General features: G+C 33.7%; 2 protein-coding genes and 1 long non-coding RNA gene across 6 annotated transcripts in view; 2 read left to right on the plus strand and 1 right to left on the minus strand.

The window, feature by feature from the left end:
• The window catches only part of LOC147840601 (uncharacterized), a 570,564-nt gene that overhangs the window by 528,813 nt on the left and 20,612 nt on the right, over window positions 1–21,139 (minus strand). The gene's annotated exons all lie outside the window — the stretch shown is intronic.
• The window catches only part of cadm1b (cell adhesion molecule 1b), a gene marked incomplete at its 5' end in the record, with an annotated part of 352,349 nt that overhangs the window by 110,746 nt on the left and 220,464 nt on the right, over window positions 1–21,139 (plus strand). The window lies entirely within an intron of this gene.
• LOC141377817 (uncharacterized) lies at window positions 55–4,607 on the plus strand. Its single transcript, XR_015508860.1, has 3 exons — window positions 55–1,113; window positions 1,439–3,538; window positions 3,640–4,607. It is a non-coding gene; the product is annotated as an uncharacterized LOC141377817 (long non-coding RNA).

A 21,139-nucleotide genomic window follows, 5' to 3' on the forward strand; every position in this document is an offset into this window, starting at 1 on the left:
GTTGGGTTTGTTACTAAGAATATTAGTTTCCACTTATAAAAATGTATTTTTATGCCATATTTTTTATTTTAGTGTTTTACATCTGTTTTTATAGTTGGGCTATGTTTTACCTCCATTTTATTCCTTCATGCTCATCAACTAGCAATCACTTACTTTAAGTAAAATGCAGTCAACAGACTGCAACTTTTAATTAAGGCTAACATTTTAGAATAATATAAATTTTTAGAGCTTAGGCTTATGACTTAAAATACTGAGGGCTCTATTTTAACAATGTAGGCGCAAAGTCTAAAGCACATGGTACTAAAATGAATCAATTTTTGCTATTTTAAGGATAAAAAAAAAAAAAAAAACTCTGGTGCATGGTTTGACAGGGTTGTACTTATTATCTTAATGAGATATGGGTGTTTTGAGCATAACATCTATTAAACTATTCAGAGTCTCATCTTCCATTCCTTTTAAGAGTCAGTTGCAACGCGCCATGGTGCATTTGTTATTTACATGGTGGAAGTTGTATGAGGAAAAACTGAATGCTTCTATGGTAAAACAAATCATCTGCATAGCGAGGATAAAGAATTAGCCTCCTCCATTCGACCTCTTTACTCTCTCTTTATTTTACTTTTACTCTTTACTTTACTCCTATACTTTCGTGAATAAGAAAACAGTGTTGTAAACGCTCATCTGAAGACATCCATTAGCCTACATATTTAATTTTGTTTGTTTTAAGTCCTAAGCTTTGTTTCAAAGCTATTTCTAAATTCAGTTCTAATTTCCAGCAAATGAATAAATGAATAATAATATGAAATGTGGTCAAAAAATTAAGTTATAACCAAACACACGTCCTAATCTTATGCCTCATATGGTGATGCAGATGTCTCCAAAACACGATAGGTGGACAAATCTGAACTTGTTATTTTTTAAAACGTAGAAAAGTAAACCGGATTTTACTTGGTCACTGGCGTTGTCTATTTCAGTTTCTCAAAATAGCAATGCACCAGCAGTGCACCTTAACGAACTTCCTTTATAGGGCAGCATGCCCATAAATCCACAAAGTGGCGCAAAGGGATTTGCTATTTAAACAACATGCTGCAAAACGTGAAAATTAGGGTTGCGCTGGTCTGAGAATAGCAACAAATTGCGCTAAATACGTCTTGCACCTTATTGTGCTGGGTGTATGATAGGGCCCTATGTCTTAAAAGGTGTAAGATAAAACTGTTAAATCTGAAGTTTGTAAAACTACTATCAAGCTGTCAAATATGACAGAGGAAGCACTTTGCAGCCACACAAACAGTAAGTATCTCAGATTTTTTTTTCCAAAATATTTTGTGCACTATCCATGCATTCATAGTGCCTATTATAGTCCTGCAAAATTATGTTCAAGCTAAAACCATTGTAATATTTTGTAAAGCACAACAGCAGCCTGTTTTTCCATTAATTATAGGCCATGGAAATTCAGCTTTTTAGTCAGTGAAAGTCAGAGAAGTTGATATTTGGCTTAGAGTGGGATGCCTTTATAATCTAACTCTCTAAACCACATACAAGCTGAAGTGAGGCCTACAGTAATTCATAGCTCCATTAAAAGGACAGATCAGCCAAAAATACAAATTCGGTCATTTACACACCATAATTTGTGAAGCGCATAAGAAGATATTTCCAAGAAAGCAGAGAAATAAAGCCTTCTGGTGTCACTGACGGGATGCAAATGAGATTGAAAAGAAATTCAGCTAAATGATGACAGAGTTGTCATTTTTTGGCTGAGCGATCTCTGCACGTCTCCCGAGCTCAGAGCAATGAAATCTGACAAGACAATGTTGTTGTTTTTTTTAGAGAATACACTTGATAGTTGTTTAGAATAGCACTGGACAAATAATGGCTAGCAAATGGTGCCAAAACTCCTCATCCACCATCTTGTGCGATCAGACCATGTTTAGTATTTTTCGCCGATGCTGTTGTCTCTCGTATACCCAAGTGTGCCCAAGTGCGCCCGTCCCCTGATGAGAGAGAGCTCTCAGCTCAACGCAGACACAAGATTGAGAGGCAATGGGGTGACAGCTATTTGCATAATGCTAGGGGAAAAAGGAGAGCGCAAACAAGTCGTCTTGCCATCACTTCCTGCCTTAACCGTCTGCTTCGCTGGATGGCAAACGGCCTTTTCCCTCCCTGCGTTTCTGTATCTTTATAATCACTAGTGCTGCAGACAAGACGTGCATCATATAACAGTCGCTAAATTAGTGGGTACTCTTTGAGCATATTTAAAGCCATCTGTGTTTCAGTCAAAACCCGTCCCTGCGGAGACGCGTAGGGAATGTTTTTTTGCAGCAAGTAAACCCTGACATGAAAAGCCAGCCTACGTCAACATGCTAAGAATACGCTCAGCGGCGGTGGTGGCGCTGTGTGTGCGTGTGGTTAAGGAGCAGCTTTGGAAAAGGCTGGGTATCGATTGTGCCGAGTGGATTGTGTTTGAGGCTGTAGGCACCACAGAAGCCAAGGTCCCCCCTCTTTCTTGTCACAGCTCAGCTCCTTTTAATTAAATGGCTTGCAGTCGTGGCCGAGTGTGAATGTGAACGGAGTCTGCGTCACTTTCTCCAGCCACCTTCCCTTCGCTTGACCTTTCCTCATTTACCCCCGGCGCTGCCCCCTGAGCGCTGCCTTTCACAGTCTTAAGGGTCTTATTTCCATTTTTTCCCTTTCACCTTAATTTACCCAGCTTCTTTTGTTAGATGTATTCGACGTCTCATGGCTCACGGTTTTACTTGACCTTCTTTGTATCAGCCTCAGGACTGAGTTGGTTTCCTTCTTGCCGAGCTGGGATCATTACCATACTGTTGATTTTGCTGGAGTGTAGAAATCCTTTATATGAGGCACCAGTGACATGAGAACTGTACAGTGGTATTTCTGTGCATTCTGTATATTTGTATATTTGCACAATATATTTTTTTAAAATTCAATCCACAGTGACAGTTATTACTCATTTAAGTCGTTAATTGATTAACTGATATAAATGTTTTTATGTAGTATCTAGCAGTAGTGACTAATACAAAATCTGCAATACTGTCACTTTGCAAAATTGTCACTTTAATCATGCTGTCCTCAGCTCAAACGCACAGCATGGCCTGATTTTTTGAAGATAAATATTGTATGTTATTAGTATTATTATTGTATTATTTTATCTGCTAATTGTTAAGCAAATAAAAACACTCTAAATGGCCAAAAATATTTACAGTGGAGAAAATAAGTATTGAACACATCTCCTTTTTTCTCAGAAAACAAATCTAAATGTGCTGTTAACTTGAATTTTCCTACAGATGTTGGTAACAACCAAAGAAATCAATGTATGCAAATAGAACAAATTTAATTAGTTTACAAATTAAGTTTTGTGTATGGTGTTAAAATGTTATAATGCAGGAAAAATGTAATGAACACATGAAAAATGGAAGGTGTAGAAAGGCAGTGAAAGACCAGACAGCAGCCGTATGTGTACTGTAAAAAATGTTTTACAGTAATGCAGGAAAAAATGTAACGAACACATGAAGAAAGGGAGGTGTAGAAAGTCAGTGAAAGCCCGGACAGCAGCCGGATGTGTACGATAAAAAAAAATGTTATAATGCAGGAAAAATTTAATAAACACATGAAGAAAGGGAGGTGTAGAAAGTCAGTGAAAGCTCAGACAGCAGCTAAAATCTCCCCAGATAGATAGATGTAGATCCAACATCTGCATTATTGATAATGAAGGTGAAACCAGGGTGGACATTTTAGCAAGACAAGATCCAAAACAGAGCAAAGGAAACTCAAATGGTTTCAGCGAAAGAAAATCAAGCTGTGGAATGGCCCAGCCAATCACCTGACTTGAATCCAATAGAAAATACAAATTTAAGCTCAGATTTGATAGACGAGACCCACAGAACCATCACTATTTGTACACTCTGTTCCAAAACTCAAAACTCGAGCAATGCTTGTGACTTCATTCTTCATATTACAGGGGCCTTAATGCTGCCATCATCAAAAAGTCTTTTATATAAATTATTAAATACATTTCAGTTCAGTACACTTTCCTTGTGCCATTTTATTGTTATTACACATCACACATTTTTCAGATGTTTTGTTTTATTTTTATGTTTATATTGTTTGGGTTTTGTACCAAAATCTGGTTAAATTTCATGCCAACTGCTCCTTTAGAAATATTGTTCTCAGGAATTAAAAACATCATGTTTTCAGCATGTATTTTTCGGTATGATCCAGATTTACACATCTAAATATCTAATTAATTAGTTAAAAAAAACCTAGTGTAATTATTGATTGATTGGTTGTTTGGCTGATTGATTGATTGAATGATTGAGTGATTGATTGACTTGGTTGTTTCTGTTTATATGGTAAATATTGAACATCAGCCATTTATGTATGTTACGTGAATCGAAAAAAAAAGGGTAATAATTTCATATCCAAATAGTTGTTTTAAATCCAAATAATTTATACTATTAGTTGAAATTCAGATTTTTATATAACCTGAATATCTGAATAAACAAGCTCTCCTTTGACTTTTAGTTTATTAGGATTGAACAATAGTTTGTTGAAATATAACTATTTGGAACTAAATCTGGAACCCGAAGGTTAAAAAAACATCAAAATACTGAGAAAATTGTCTTTAAAGTTGTAAAAAATACATTCGTTGCAATGCACATTATTGATCAAAAACATCATATACAAAATGATTTTTGGCATAAAAGTAAAATCTATAACTTTGATCCATAAAAGTTTTTTTTCTGTGCTGCCAAATGCAACATAAGACTGCCACAAGGTTTTGTGATCCAGGGTCACATTTGATGATTTATATATTAGTATATCAAGAATAACACTGTTGCTTTTGTTAGATGTGTGTTCACCATTAACACAGCTCGCGGTTTTCCTCCTGACCCTCTTTAAATCAGCCTCAGGATTGACTTAGGTTTGCTTCTAGCCGAGCAGGGATCATTACCATGCTGTTGATTCTGCTACGAGTGTGCACGTACAAATCCTTCATATGAGGCTTTATTAACATAAGTAGTGCCTTAGATGTGTTTTGGCCATTGCCTGTGGCCACTGAGAAGCAGATCTGGGGAGCATGTGTGATCTGAATGAGTCCAGAGAGAGTCCTTTGCCTCTGGAAGCTGTGGCCTGCTCACAAATATCCACCCAAGAGCTCAGATAGATACATCAATATACATAATGAACCTGGTGTCCGTGCGGAGTTGGGCCACTTAATTAAGCTGTCTTAAAATGGTCGACTTGCCAATAATGGATGCAGAATAACAATGGAAATGTAGCATGTTATTCCAGCGCTGGAGTCATTGGGAGTGAGTATGTGTGTGATTGAGTATGTGTGTAGTGTGAGCTGGCCTTCTGAATGGGTTATGGGTTAAAGGCTTCTGAAACATAAGGCTCAAGGTTAGTCATGGACTAAATTGCACATTTGAACTGTCTTAAGTGGAAATACATTGCAGTGAATTGTGTTTTTTTGTAAGGCTTTTTAATACTTTTTTTTTATCCTGGTTTAACCATGTCCATGAATCAAGGGCATTATTTCCTAAATCCAATCAACATAGACAAGAGCCAATCATCTGTGTATGTACTGTTTGTATGAATCCATCCTTCCATTCGTCCTTTCATTGGTCCATCCATTTGTCCATTTGTCCATCCATCCATCCATCCATCCATCCATCCATCCATCCATCCATCCATCCATCCATCCATCCATTAATCCATCCATTAATCCATCTATTCATCCATCTATTCATCCATCAATCTATCCATCAATTTTATCCATCCATCCATCCATCCATCCATCCAATCCTCTTGAAGGCTGTTTAATGTATACTATTTTTAATAAACCAGTCAACTGACCCAGCCAGGGCTTGAATCAGCGACCTTCTTGCTGTGAGATAATTGTGCTACCCACTGTGCCACCATAATATCATTATTATTATTGTTATTATAGTTATTATTATTATTATTGTTGTTGTTGTTGTTGTTGTTGTTGTTGTTGTTGTTATTATTATTATTATTATTATTATTATTATTATTATTATTATTATTATTATTATTATTATTATTATTATTAATAATATTAACGACATAATCCGTAGTAGTAGTGTGTCATTAGTAATTTTTTTAATTGATTAAAATAACATTTGCAATTTAGGTTTATAAGCGCTATGAATGAATGACTGAATAAATAAATAAATAAATAAATAAATAAATAAATAAATAAATAAATAAATAAATAAATAAATAACTTCTGTTATTTATTTGATTATTTTTTTTAGTTTTAATGTGTATTTTTATTGGTATGGCCTTTAACATCTGGCAAAGGACCCCAAAACTAGTCTTTGGATACATTTACATATACTGTCCCTTGTTGTGAAATAAATAAACTTAAAAAAAAAAAAAAAAAAAAAAAAAAAAAAAAAATATATATATATATATATATATATATATATATATATATATATATATATATATATATATATATATATATATATATATATATATATATATGAATGAATGAATGAATGAATGAATGAAAGTAAAATTATTTAAAATTGTATATTTGTAACAATAATCAATTCAGCATACCAGCATAATTAATGGTGGTTGTAGAATCATTTTTATTTATTTATTTATTTATTTATTTATTTATTTATTTATTTATTTATTTATTTATTTATTTATTTATTACAATTGCAGTTTAGCTTTTTCAGTGCTATAAAAAATAAATAAATACATTTTTATGCTTGAACAAACTAATTTAAAATAACAGCATAATCAATAATAGTTGTAGAATCATTAGTAAACTATTTGTTTATTTATTAATTAATTATTTAATTTATTTATTTATTCACTTATTTATTTGATTTAAAATAACAATTGCAACTTGGGTTATAACTAATTAATTAAATAAATAAATAAATAAATAAATAAATAAATAAATAAATAAATAAATAAATAAATATTTAGTTATTAAATAAATAAATAATTAAATGAGAAATAAACTATATTTAAAAATAAATACATAAATAAATACATAAATGAGTGAATGATTGAATGATTGAATGAATGAATGAATGAACTGGCGAAGCAGTCGCGCAGCAGGTAGTGCTGTTGCCTCACAGCAAGAAGGTTGCTGGGTCGCTGGTTCGAACCTAGGCTCAGTTGGCGTTTTTGTGTGGAGTTTGCATGTTCTCCCTGCATTCACGTGGGTTTCCTCCAGGTGCTCCGGTTTCCCCCACAGTCCAAAAACATGCGGTACAGGTGAATTGGGTAGGCTAAATTGTCCGTAGTGTATTTGTGTATGTGTGGATGTTTCCCAGAGATGGGTTGCGGCTGGAAGGGCATCCGCTGCATAAAAACGTGCTGGATAAGTTGGCGGTTTATTGGCGATGCCGGATTAATAAAGAGACTAAGCCGACAAGAAAATGAAATAAATAAATATAAAACTAAATAAATAAATAAATAATCAAACAGTTCTACAGTACTTGTAGTACTACTAAATTCATTCATTCATTCCTTCATTTATTCATTCATTACTTCATTCATTCATTCATTCATTCATTCATTCATTCATTCATTTATTTACGTATAAATATTTAAATAAATGGAAATTGTTACTAATTTTCATGTTATTACATATGTAGTATGGTCAGGGGAATAAATAAAAATAATATTAATGACATATTAATACAATATTTTTCATCTAATGATATTCCTTACTCTGAAGTGTTGTTTTATTTGTTTCCCTCAAATAAAACGGCAGAAGCAGATGTTGAAACTGGTCTGCTGAGATGCTTCCATCTCCAGGCATGTGCTTATTTGCGTCTCCCAGAAAGTCCATTTTCTCTTCACGACACTCGGTTTAGCCAGTCAAAACGTCTCTCACAGTGAGTTTTTCTTCAAATGGAGCACTTGCCGGGACTGTCTTGATCTCTCAGCCCAATGAGAGGTGTCTTTTCCAAGTGTTTTCTGTCTGCTAAACCAGTGTGCACTCGCTTCTAGGGGTGTATTGAGGAGCAGCTCTTTCTGTATTCACTGATTGCAAGGCACAGCAAATGTGTGCTCACTTAAACCTGTAATGGCAGCCTGGAGGTTGTAACTTGCTGTGAAAGCTTACAGTGCTTTATTTGCGGCTTTTTCCAAGTAGCGCTTTATACTGAACTTTCCACACTCGGGAAGAGGAATGTGCAAATGTGTTCTTTGTGTCAGTTTGGGTGAGTGTATAGCAGAGTCCCTGGGTTCCTATTAAGAAAAATATTTATAGTTTGAATAATACTGGAAAAAAAATAACACACATCGTTGTTCTTGCTCCGGAGCGCTCAGCAGGAAAATGTGGCGCATAAGCACCCATAACAGGTGACAAATCTGCTGGTGTGAAATGGGCATATGTTAAGGTGTGCTAAGCGTTTTTTTATTTATTTATTTTTTTCGTTTTGAAATACGCTTTTGACCACAGTGTTGGACACATAATCAGCAGTAAGGGGCATGTCTGGTAATCATAAAAGAGATATCAAAAAAGGTTTTGTTGGTTTATGGGTTTTTCCTTTTGGTGCTTTCAAGTATCAAGATCGTTTGGCAAAAACTGGCGTAGTGCATCTTTTAAAGATTAAATAGTTTTCAAAATGCATTCCTAATTGATTGGTTACATTAAAAACGACAAAATAATTGGTATACTTAAAAATGGTAAACTTACATTTTAGTAAATTAATTAAATAAACCTAATTTTAACACGTACGAGTCTAGCAAAAAAATCTGAGCCTTTATTGAAGTCGGGTTCAAGTTTATTTATTTATTTATTTACTTATTTATTTATTTATTATATATTTTAATCCCTATAGTTCTGCTGGTTGCATTTCTTAAATTTTCATTGACAATCTTAAGCCAGCCTCAATTAATTGTTTTGATTCAATTTGTAATTTCCTCAACCATTGCAAAGCCTGGTGGACCAGTGTGAGCTCCAGCTTGGTCCTACCCTGATCCATTTGTTTGTTTGTTTGTTTGTTTACGTTTGTACGCTTTTTATTACAGGTACATTTTTCACTAATTAATTAAATATGTTTTATTTAATATATGCTAATTTGTATATGTACATATCTAGCTCAAAAAAAAAAAAAAAAAAAAAACTGAACCTTTAATAAAGTCAGGTTCAGATTAATTAATTAATTAAATTTTAAATACTTTTTTTTAACTCCCAGGTTCTGCTGGTTGCTCGAATTTTAATTGCCAATTTTAAGCCAATGGTAACCATTTGTTTTGGTTCAATTTGGAATTTCCCCAACCATTGCAGTGCCTGAGGGACCAGAGTGAGCACTCCAGCGTGGCCCTACCCTAATCCATTTATTTATTTGTTTGTTTGGATATATTTTTTACATACTAATCAATGTTTTTAGAGGGCATTTTGACAATCTCTATTTTTTACCCCATAATTCATAAAATATTGTGAGTGGTTGGACCAAATTTGTGAAGTTTAGTGTAAACGCTGCTGAAGTTTAGATTTATGACTCAGCAGAGAAGGAAAAAATATATATATTTTGAGAAAACCACCTAGGGTGACATGGTGGCTCAATGGTTAGCACTGCTGCCTCACAGCAAGAAGGTCGCTGGTTCGAGTCCCGGCTGAGTCGGATGGTGTTTCTGTGTGGAGTTTGCATGTTCTCCCGTGTTCATGTGCGTTTCCTCTGACTTCCCCCACAGTCCAAAGACATGTGATAAAGGTGAATTGAATAAACTAAATTGGCCATAGTGTATGTGTGTGAATGCGTGTGTATGCATGCTTTTCAGTATTGGGTTGCGCCTGGAAGGGCATCCGCTGAGTAAAACATATGATGGATTAGTTTATTCTGCTGTGGCTACCCCAGATTAAATAAGGGACTAAGCCAAAGGAAAATTAATGAATGATTGAATGAATGAATGAATGAATGAATGAATGAAAACCACCTTTGAAAATATGTTTTTTAGTTAAATCTACTGATGCAATTTCATTTTTAATATTTTAATCTATAGTTTTACAATTTTTCTTAGTGATGTTGTTAATATTTTAATGAGTACAGGTTTGAGTAAAGAAAATGTTTATATGATATAAAAAGTTCACAGCTGAATGACAAAGGAATATTAATATTTATTGTTTTTTACCATTCATTCATTCATTCATTCATGAATAACTCATATTACAATCTGCATCCCCACAATGGCAATTATTAAAAAGACCTAAAATTGTGAATAGTATTGATTAATAACATTTGTAGATTGTCATTTCCGCATCATTCAAATGTCTAGGTTGTGCTGTAGTATTTGTTGTTTGTTTATCCATATGTTCAGCTCTTCGAATGGCTCTTCTGGCTCTCTTGCACGCTTGGCAAGCACTTCTCATTTTGTTAACAGTGGTTACAGTTGAAGAGAAGCAGACTGATTAAAGCTTCGTACTGCAGCCCTCAACACTTAATGCACTCTGGATGGATGTGTTCACACATGCTAGCAGCTGCTGACTCTGCAGACGTGTGTGTGTGTGTGTGTGTGTGTGTGTGTGTGTGTGTGTGTGTGTGTGTGTGTGTGTGTGTGTGTGTGTGTGTGTGTGTGTGTTTGTGTGTGTGTATGTGTGTGCGTGTGTGTTTCTGTGTGTGTGTGTGTCCAGCTGACCACTGACTCATTCGCAGGTCTGTTTGTGTCGCTTTGAGATGAATGTTCTTTCATTATGAAAATGGCTACTGCTTCCTTTGGGAATATGTGCGATTTGTTTCAACATTAGAGCACATGAGACCTCACTGTAGGTATTTCATTGAGTTCCATGGAGAATGACTGATCACTCACAAGATTTTAACAAATCAGCTTAGTAAAACCAGCTAAAGAGCATAAATATAATGAATACTTTATTTTTCAGGACTGTTTTTGGTCAGAAATGCATTTTTTTTTAAATCAAAAATACATTTTCTCAGCAATAAGTACTGTAAAGAGTTTTTCAGTGAGTCAGATTTTGGTACAACACCCGGAGTTATTCGTTTCAAATAGTATCTTACAAGCTCTAGCAAACACTCTAGGAATGTTTTCCTCCATCTCTTTATTGAAGTTGTTCACAATTATGCATTCACAGAATATGTCATGTAGTCAAATGTGTTAACAAAGCTGTTTTTAGCTGTGGTAGAAGCTTTGGTCAATGGATGCTTGCAACAACGCTTTTTTGCCATATTGTTCAGTTTGTCTGAGACAGAAGAAGCTGCATTAACTAAAAGTGAAACCATCAACAAAAAGCTTGACTGCCTTCATGCTTACAAATGTAAGCGTAGCCATTTAGAGCTCATTTCTGATCAATGACGTTGCCCAGATAGCATACAAATTTGGGCAACTTTAAGCAGCTATGCGGCACTGGTTTCTTCTTTTGGCCCTGACAAAATGAGCCTGAAGTGGCCCACCTGTACAATGGCAAAAGGGAGCCAAAGATTCCAATTCATATATGGGCCATTTAAGGCAAAGATTTGGCACTTATGGCAAAATGTAATCTGTATGTGAACCTAATGTGGCCCATGTAAAAAAAATTGTAAATTTGGCCCAAATGGGACTAATATGGGTCACAGTTGACAAAAATATGGTATAGTCATTTAAGAGTAATCTGAGTCTAAACCTAAAGTTGCTCACATTTGTGGCCAGTTATTATAAAACATATGTGGGCCACTTTTGGCAAATATTTGGCACAGTAAGCTCTGGCTAATGTTGTTGTGAGCCTAAAGTGGCCCAGATGTGATATGACAAATGTGGCCCAGTTATCTTAAAACAAATGTGAGTCACTTTTGGCAAATATTCGGCACAGTAAGCTCTGGCTAATGTGGCTGTGAGCCAAAAGTAGCCCTTAGAAAATATGGTAAATGTGGCCCGGTTATCCTAAAACATACGTGGAGTCGGTGGGACACTTTTGGCAAATTTTGGCACAAAATTTAAACCCTGGCTATGTGGGTCGAATCTAAGTTTCTGGTGTGTGCCAGATCTGGACCAAAATAAAAGCAGAATAGGCCCAGAATAGGGTCAGTTCTGGTTCATTTGGTTGAATTCTGACTGATATGTGGCATTACTATGACTTAATTGTAATAAACCGGAGCACCAGGAGGAAGCCCAAGTCATTGTGCCACCATGCCACCAAGCCACCGTGCCACCCTACTAACGTTTAAATGCTAGTCTAAATACTGTAACATTATAGACTATATATTGAATAGTCTATTACTGTAAGTATATATATCAAAACTGATTATAAAGCTATTGGGGCACCTGACTAACAATTCAGCTTTAATATCGAAATAGGAATCATATTGAAACACTAATTTAAATAATAATAACATTTTTATTGTATTCTTTTTATAAAAAATAATTGTGGTCTTGATGAGTATAAGAGACTTTTAAAATATAAATGTTTCATAATATATACACAGATAGTTGAGGGCAAATTTATTATCCCTTCTGTGAAATATTTATTCTTTTTCAAATATTCCCTGGTGATTTTTAACAAAACATGGAAATTTTCACAGTATTTCCTATAAAATATATATATTTTTCTTCTAGAGAAAGTCTTTTTTCTTTTGGTTTGACTGAAGGAAATGCTTTTAAAATTTGTAAAACAATTTTTAAGGTCAGTATTATTCATTTAGATGACAAAAACTTCTCTTAGCAGTACTGTAGGGAAATATTTGGGAAAAAAAAGAATACAACAGGATGGATTATAAGTACTATATAATATAATATAATATAATATAATATAATATAATATAATATAATATAATATAATATAATATAATATAATATAATATAATATAATATTATATAATATTATATAATTTAATATAACGTAACGTAACATAACATAACATAACATAACTATCATAACATAACATAACATAACATCACATAATATACATATACATAAACATAATATCTTTTTAATCTTGAGTATTATAAAACATCTCTGGTTTTTGTGTCTGAAATTGTAGTATAATGAGAAAAAAACTATATCTGCCATTGTAATTAGCTAATCTGGCAAACATATTGCAATGCTGCTATCATTTCTGAACGATTCACAGGTGTGCCGTGTGTTTTCTTTTCTATGAATCAGTATTTATCTGAGAGCACCTGATGATAATCTCCATCTGTTTGTGAATGTTAAAGAGATCTAGAAGACGAACAGCGTCAAGCAGTATCCACATCATTATCCGTTCTGCAACTAGTCCAAAAGTTGTGTCTGAAACAGATGGCAGCGAATGCAGGAGGTGCATTTGTCCACATGCCACGCTCTTGTTATTGCCCACTTATGGAAACTAATTAGGTATCTGTGCCATAAGTAAATCTGTGCCATAAAGTTCTTCTGATTCGCCAGGCAGGCGCTATAAAATGCTTGGGTTTCACTTTCTCCAATGCTGATTGAGGAATAAGGAGGAGTGAAGACTCTCGGTGTGCGATAAATCAGGATCGTAATGACACTTCAATGAGAGAACATCCAAAAGTCTTCTTTTATAGATATTAGAAAGCATCAAAAAGCAATTGTGAAACATGTAAATGGTTTTATAAAGCACCTGCTCTTAATAGAAGCTCTATCTCTGACAGTACAAACGAACAAATGAGCAAGACATCCATTCATTTGGACGCTGAATGTATTTCATTCTGGTTGCGGTGAAATTATCAGGCCGTTATGGCCTCTCCGTACGATAAATTGGAATATAATGGTAGGGGGAGTACGAATCCATTAATTATATCAGACAGTAAAAGCCTATCTAAGGCTGCTTTATCAGCGTGATACAAGCTCTATGAATTCTGCTTGGATTATACCTAAATCATGTTTTTATTTTATTATATTTTATCTCTGAATCGTTTGAGAGTTTAACCAGTGGCCTCTCGAAACATTCTCATCAAAACCAGCATGCCAGAGATGAAATTGTGTGGCTGAAGGGTTTAATTTGTTTCCTCGTAATAGTTGCTCTGCATAGCTTTTATTCAACTAATTGGTTATGCAACTAATTTTCTCTCATTCAGAGGCTCCGGTGCAGCAAAACCTTCAACTCCCTTTGTTTACAGAAGTAGGTAAAGCATGCACTTGAAGTAATGCACATTAAAAAAAGATTGTGTGGAATCTTTGAAGGTTTTTTTTTTTTTTTGTTAGTTATTTTCACCATATCTGCACTTGTCACAACAGTTTATGTCAAGCTTTTAACATTCCATGGTTTAAAATGGAAGGTGTGGTACTGTTGCTTTTATAGACTTTCTTAACTGGGATCATTGACATCTAAAAGAAAATATCTTTGATCACTTATTAACTGTGCGTTATGTTGTTTTAATCTTGTATGTATTAATGATACTACTTATTTAAATAGTCCAATTGACTTGAAACATAAGTCAGGTCGGTTTCAGAATAGAACAGAACAGAGTTATTCATAAGTGCAAATATTAAGAATAAAAAATAGTTTTTTTTCTTTATTACTGAAAAAGGACAGAGCAATACTCAATCAGAAAAAAGGTAGTGGGACAAATAAAGTTCCTTAAGGAGTAGTTCTGTACCTTTGTAAAAGTTGTACCTTATATGGTACAGAAAAGACCTGTTATCATACTGTTCTCTGCCTTACAAATGGTACAACTGAAATGAAGGTACACAATTTTTCTCGAAAGGGTACATAAGTGTTGGACAACTCCCTCTTTATTGCAATATCTATGAAAATACATATTACTGGAAAGGCAAAGTGATTTTATGAATAATTTATATATTAAAACATGAATCCTCATTTAAAAGCATATGTTTAAAGAAACTCATAAGCATTAATTAAGTTCTATAACACAAAACAAAACAAAACTATAGGTATTGTAAACTAAACATTTACGGCATTTTTAATAAACATTTGGTAAGCATTTTCTGACAAATGCATTTTCATTATTGATATTCACACCTGTTGGCGTTTTCTTTCCACTGCATATGTGAGCTGGCAACAGTCCTAAATATGCAAAGTGTTCATGCTGACATTTTAGTATTGTAAAGCGAGTCAGCAATACTTACTAGAAATACTTCTATTTCTATTTTAAAATTAAGTAAATTAAATGAACTTTTAAGTGATTACAAAGGTATTGTGTGAAAATTGGAGAAAAAATGTTTTATATTGTACATGGGAGAATGTGTCTCTGTTACATTATTGTGAAAAGTGTTGTGAAATGTTTAGAAAAAAAAATAGATCTTTTGATTGATGTTAAAGTATTTTTTATTCTTTATTGTAAATAGGAAAGGTGCATTTAAAAGAAACTTATTTAAAAAAAACATTGTTTAATAAATGTATTTGATGTTTTATATTTACTGAAAATAAATTGACACATTGTGGATAAAGCAAACATCTTTAAATAGTTCTTGCAGGAACACATTTAACACTGTTAAGTTGCAAACTGTCTTGTCACTGTACTGGTAACTTCATGGATCAGATTTGTAACTTTGATGAAGGTACAATATTGGATCTGCATGTTTTTAAAACCAAAGGTAGATTTTGGTCCTTAAAGGTACAAACTGCATTTTTTTTTATTTTGTTTATTTATTTATTTTTTTAATAGTGCTTGGCAGAAATTTATCAGAATCAGAAAGAGCTTTATTATAGCCAGGTATATTCACACATATGATATATTCTTCTTGTATATATATATATATATATATATATATATATAGTAAATGAATAGTAAATGTTTCTGTGTTTGGCCATTCTGGTTATCTGTTCCTTTCTGCTTATCTGTTTCTTTTAGTTTTCATTAAAAAAATAAAATAAAAAAATAAATAAAAACATTTTAAGGTTTAAAATTATTTAAAATTATAAGCCTCTTTACCCTACCCTGCTTAGTTAACCCAATTAACCTAGCTAGGCCTTTAAATGTCACTTTAAGCTGTATAAAAGTGTCTTGAATAATATCTAGTAGAATATTATTTACTGTCATCATGGAAAAGATAAAATAAATCAGTCATTAGAAATGAGTTATTAAAACTATTATGTTTAGAATATTTTTTTGAAATGTCTCTATTAAACAGAAATTGGCGAACTAATAATACAGTGGGGCAAATAATTCTGACTTCGACTGTATATTTAAATTTAAAATTCTCTGAAATCAAATACTGTTTTGAATTGTTAATAGTAATATTAGGAGGAAATAAATAATTTTCGAAGGCAAAAAAAAAAAAAAAAAATGAATGTGTGTAGCCTACATGCAATCTGGACTACATTGTTGTCATGTTGTCATTATCACATGTTTTTTTTTTTGCTTCATTGCCATTCGGAAATTCTTTCATGTGACCTCATGGGAGAGTAAAATGTCCATTAAAAGAAAAGAAAGTAAAAAGTAAAACAGTAACAATACAGCAATAACAATACAGTAACAATGTAACAATACAGTTTCTATATCCTTTGACGTTCCTCAGAGTCATGCAACAGTCAGTCACTGTTGATGTCCTGTTGATTCATAAAATGCTTTTATAAAGTATCAAGCAGATTATTTCATAGACTTTGATTTTTGCGTACTCATTTAAATTTAGACAAACTCTACTTCTCTCGTTGCATTGTTTTCTGCTAACTATATACTAAGAGAATATGCAAATTTAGAAGCTTTCACAGTACACACAAACTGCATTTAATGCAAACTGTTAATAACGTCATCACTTTTCATGAATGCTGCATATTTTGGACATACTAATATAGTCAGGAAGTAGACGTATTCGGGTGCGGGATTGAGTGCACTGATGTAACAACTTTTTTCAATCAGTTTTGCCCGAGTCGCTGGATATTACGCTTAACTCCACGCTCGACTTTCTCAACTCTTTGAAAAACTAAATAGGCTTAGATTTGGAGACGGGAAGAGTACTGTTTTATTATTTAAAAAATAAAAAAAGTTTCTTCCGCACTTATTAATATGAAGACCTAAGGATGTTTTGTAACCAGCAGTTGTTCTAATTTGTCAATCTAAAGAGGTTTCAGGGGAAGGAGGCGTTTAATCACATTACTGATTTACTCTATGCTTGACAGGGAATGTTTTAAAAGCCTAAGCATCAGAGTGTCTCCAGAAGCCTGTCTGTATTCGCTGTATTAGCTGTCCGGTCAGATGAGGCGAGCAGAGATCGTGCCCCATGTAGATCATGTCAGAGAAAGGGCACATGAATGTTCCAGACCCGTGGTGATTTCCAAACGGCAACCGTGACCTTTAGATGGGGGTAAGATAAACAATTGAAGGAGTAATAGGCTGGGTGTGAAATGAGTGAGTAAACCTGACATTACACACCATCTGCTTTTGGAGCAGATGGCAGTGACTGAGATTCACTAGTATCACTGTTTTACAAAGAGGAAGAGAAAAAAAAAGAAGATACATCATTGTGATCCTCCTCAATCTTGAACGCCTGCCTTTGCTTGTTCTTGATACAACCAGGCTCTTGTGTTGGCGAATACACCGTAAAAAGACACAGTTGTCGTTTCGCACTGTGAATTTATGGAGTTGGATTGATCTGGAGGCGTCCTGGCATACCAAACGCTCAAAGATCTGGTTGTCTGCGAGGATTTGTACAGGCTCAGGAAGACATTTCTTCAAAGGGGATCTTTATTGTGAACGTGGAATGTTTGGCATTTGAATGCTGCGAGAGTCAAGGCAGCTCTACAACATCTAGTCTGGGATGGACAGGCCTTAGAGTGCGAACGGGACTTTTCCCAGGGGGCTGCTTGTCTTGTGTGCCAGCCTTGTTGTCAAAACCCAAAATGGCCAGGCCAACTCTCTGCCCCAGCTATTAAAAAGGTTACAGACTGTACTTTTTTGTCAGTCTGAAATATATAGTAACTTCTCAACTTTTTTGGTTTTCCACAACATAAATGATAAAAAATGTCTTGACATATAAAAAAAATGTTACTTGACCTTACATAATAAAAGTGAGTAAATGTTTCAAGTAATTAAACTGTGCATAATTATGAATATTAAGCTAAAGCATTTAGTTAAACTTTTGTTTCAAGTAAAGTCAGCTTGCCGCTTTTAAGACTTTTTTCAAGCAAAGTAAATAATAATTTTTTACAGTGTGGTTTCTGAAAGTTTTGGATTGAAAGCCCGACAGTGACTAAACCTCTTATCAGCAGGAAGAATCCAAGGGCTTGACTAACCTTTGCTGAGGTGCATGTTGTGTGGGCAGAGAATTGATCCATAGTTTACCTTAGTGATGACAGGACGTTTCTTTTGTTTGGGATCTTAAATTGAAGAGCAAGTAAAGCTAAAGTGTGTGCAGAATTCACACAGAGTGGCGAAAGCATTACTCCAGATCAGTTTAGCAGTTTTAGGAGTTGTTTTATTTTGTTTGAAAGCTTGTTTTTGACTTTCTAAAAATTTATAAGTGATCATTATTATAATTTTCACATATGTGATCTAGGGCTGTGCGATTTGGAAATGTTGCGATTTTTTTTTTTTTTGACAGATATTGTGATTGCGAGTTGATTTGCAATTTTGTTTTGTAATCAAGCTTCAGCAATATTCGCAATATTCAGCAATATCCGCAAGCCGTGGCAACAATTCTGCGACAGCTCTTAAAAATTAAGGTGTCTGTGACTTTAAAACCAAAATATTCCCATATTACCAATGCTGTTTTCCTTTTATATTAATTTCGTCACCTTAGAACTATAAGGTTCTATCTGACATTTTTTGTCAAAATTGAGTTATTGACATATTCTTATTAAATGACAACTTATTTACATTATGGGATGTTTTTTATAAGTTGTTTACATTTTAATGCTTTTTATTTAAAAAAACAAAAAACAAATGTTACACACATACTTTTTGCTATGGAATGCAAAAACGTTGTAGCTCAATATCTCAAAATCATTCAGAACGGAGATAGAACCTTATAATTCCAAGGTGACGATTTGCCTATGAATGCTTTTAAAGCAGCAGAAGCTATAGTTCAGTTGCACAATTCTGATTGTGCAAAACAAAAGTGTGCTCACTTAATTGGCTAGTAAGACTATCACACACAGATGGCAGTAATACTTAATATTGCAGCCTTTTTCGGTTAGCTACAGTAATTGCAACGTTTGAAATTGCAATAGCGATTCAATTTCGGTTAACCGCATAGCTCTATTGTAATCCTGGAAAACAAAATCTTACGCAATGTCTTATGTTGCATAGGTTTATTTTATAGCCAAAACTACATTGTTTTGGTCAAAATTATTGATTTGTTTTCTTTTATGGAAAAATTAATTAAAATATTAAGTAAAGACCATGTTCCATTAAGATATTTTGTAAATGTCTTACCATAAATATATCAAAGCGCAATTTTTGATTAGCAATATGCATTGCTATAACTTAATTTGCACAGTTTTAAAAATTATTTTCTCATTATTTTCCTTGTAACCCCCAGGTTACCATAACAAATAGTACTTCAGTTGAAAGTTCAGTTTTTTTAGGTATTGGAAAATGTATAAATCTCAGTTTTCGAACATGTACACTTATGACTGGTTTTGTAGTTGCTTATTACCTTTTATTTACTGCAATAGAGAGCTGTTTGATTAACTGAATAAGGAGTTGATGAAGCCGAATCATTGAACCAACCATTGTAGATACTGTGGAAAAAAAAAAAAAAAAACGATACTGCAATGTATTAAATTAAATTAAATTAAATTAAAAATTAAACTATTATTATTACTATTTCTATGATCAGTATTCAGAATGTTTGGATTATCTTTTTAAAATGGTAATTAAGTCTCATACAATTTTTTGTTTTTGTTTATTTACATGAGTAAAAGAATGTCATAAAAGATGAGATAATCCCCAACAGCTTGTGCACATGACAGTTTTTGACACCCAAATCAGCTTCTTTGTCTTGACCTCACTTTGATTCTGATCTCAAAGCAAAAAAATAAAAATAAAAATATTTTTAGTTTCATGTACTGTACCGCTCTAGCATTCTCTTCATCAGTACAGCACTTCATCCTTACAAAAATAACCAACCTGAAGAACATAAATCACATCTTCCCACAATCGCACTTCATGGTTCATCTGTCAACATGTTTCTGTTTTTTTCCAGTTATTCTCAATACATGAACAAGGCCCCGCGTTATATTTTCATCCCGGGCCTGTGAATTCAAGCAACACCCAGGTTTGTGACCGAAAGCAGGCAGTGATAACAGTTAACCACACATTGCTCCATCCAACTAATGAGATTTCATTAAGGCGAGAACGTTGCATTGGCCTCATCTTCCATTCACACTCCGCAGCCAACATGCTAGCACATGTCTGAGCGTTTGATCAAGCCTCCAGCTCGTGGTGGATGTAATATAGCAGCAGACGCAGGCTGTCTGTGCGTTCGAGAGGAGTTTTGAGTGGGTCAGTTTGAGCCCAGCTTCCATAGTGTTATTTAGAAATTTAATGAGACTTCTGTTCGGCTTTCCAGACTTACCCATCGATTCCCTCCTGGTGACTATCCGTCATATTTTCTGCTCGCCTCGGTACATATCAATCCTTTGGAATTTTTTACTGTTAACCTCTTTTGCAAGCTCTTTCAGCAGGTTCATTGTAATAGTTTTGAGTTTAACATTCAGCACAATGTGGGGTGAAGCTTGATAGATGAATAAAATACATAAAATACATAACCACATGTGCATAGAAATAATTTCTCCTTTTCAGTGTTTGGCTTAGATGTAACAAAATAACTTAAACTAAAACTGAAATAAAAAAATATATATATGCAAAAATGAAAATGTACAGCTAATTGACCCTTTATAATTGACAATCACTCTTACTGAAACTTTAGCTAAAATTAAAATAAAAGCTAAGCATATTAAATAAATTGAATGTTAACAAAAGATCGTGTTGATTGATAATTAATTTAAAGCATATTATTGGTTTTAATGAATAATTAATAAAAAGAATACAATTCAAGTTTATCTTTAAAAAATCACAAATAATGTTTCAAAAACTGTAACAAACTGCAACAAAAAATGTAAAAAAAAAAATTCTCACCACATTTCACCCAGGCTGCTGCATCATTGTAGTTGAAAAAACACAACCCATTCATATAATGTTAGAATTATGATATATAATATATATATAAAAGAGAGAGAGAGAGAGAGAGAGAGAGAGAGGAAGAGAGAGAGAGAGAGAGATATTT

The sequence above is a fragment of the Danio rerio genome, chromosome 15 (assembly GCF_052040795.2).
Source record: "Danio rerio strain M-AB ecotype USA chromosome 15, GRCz13ab, whole genome shotgun sequence".
Classification (NCBI taxonomy): Eukaryota; Metazoa; Chordata; class Actinopteri; order Cypriniformes; family Danionidae; genus Danio; species Danio rerio.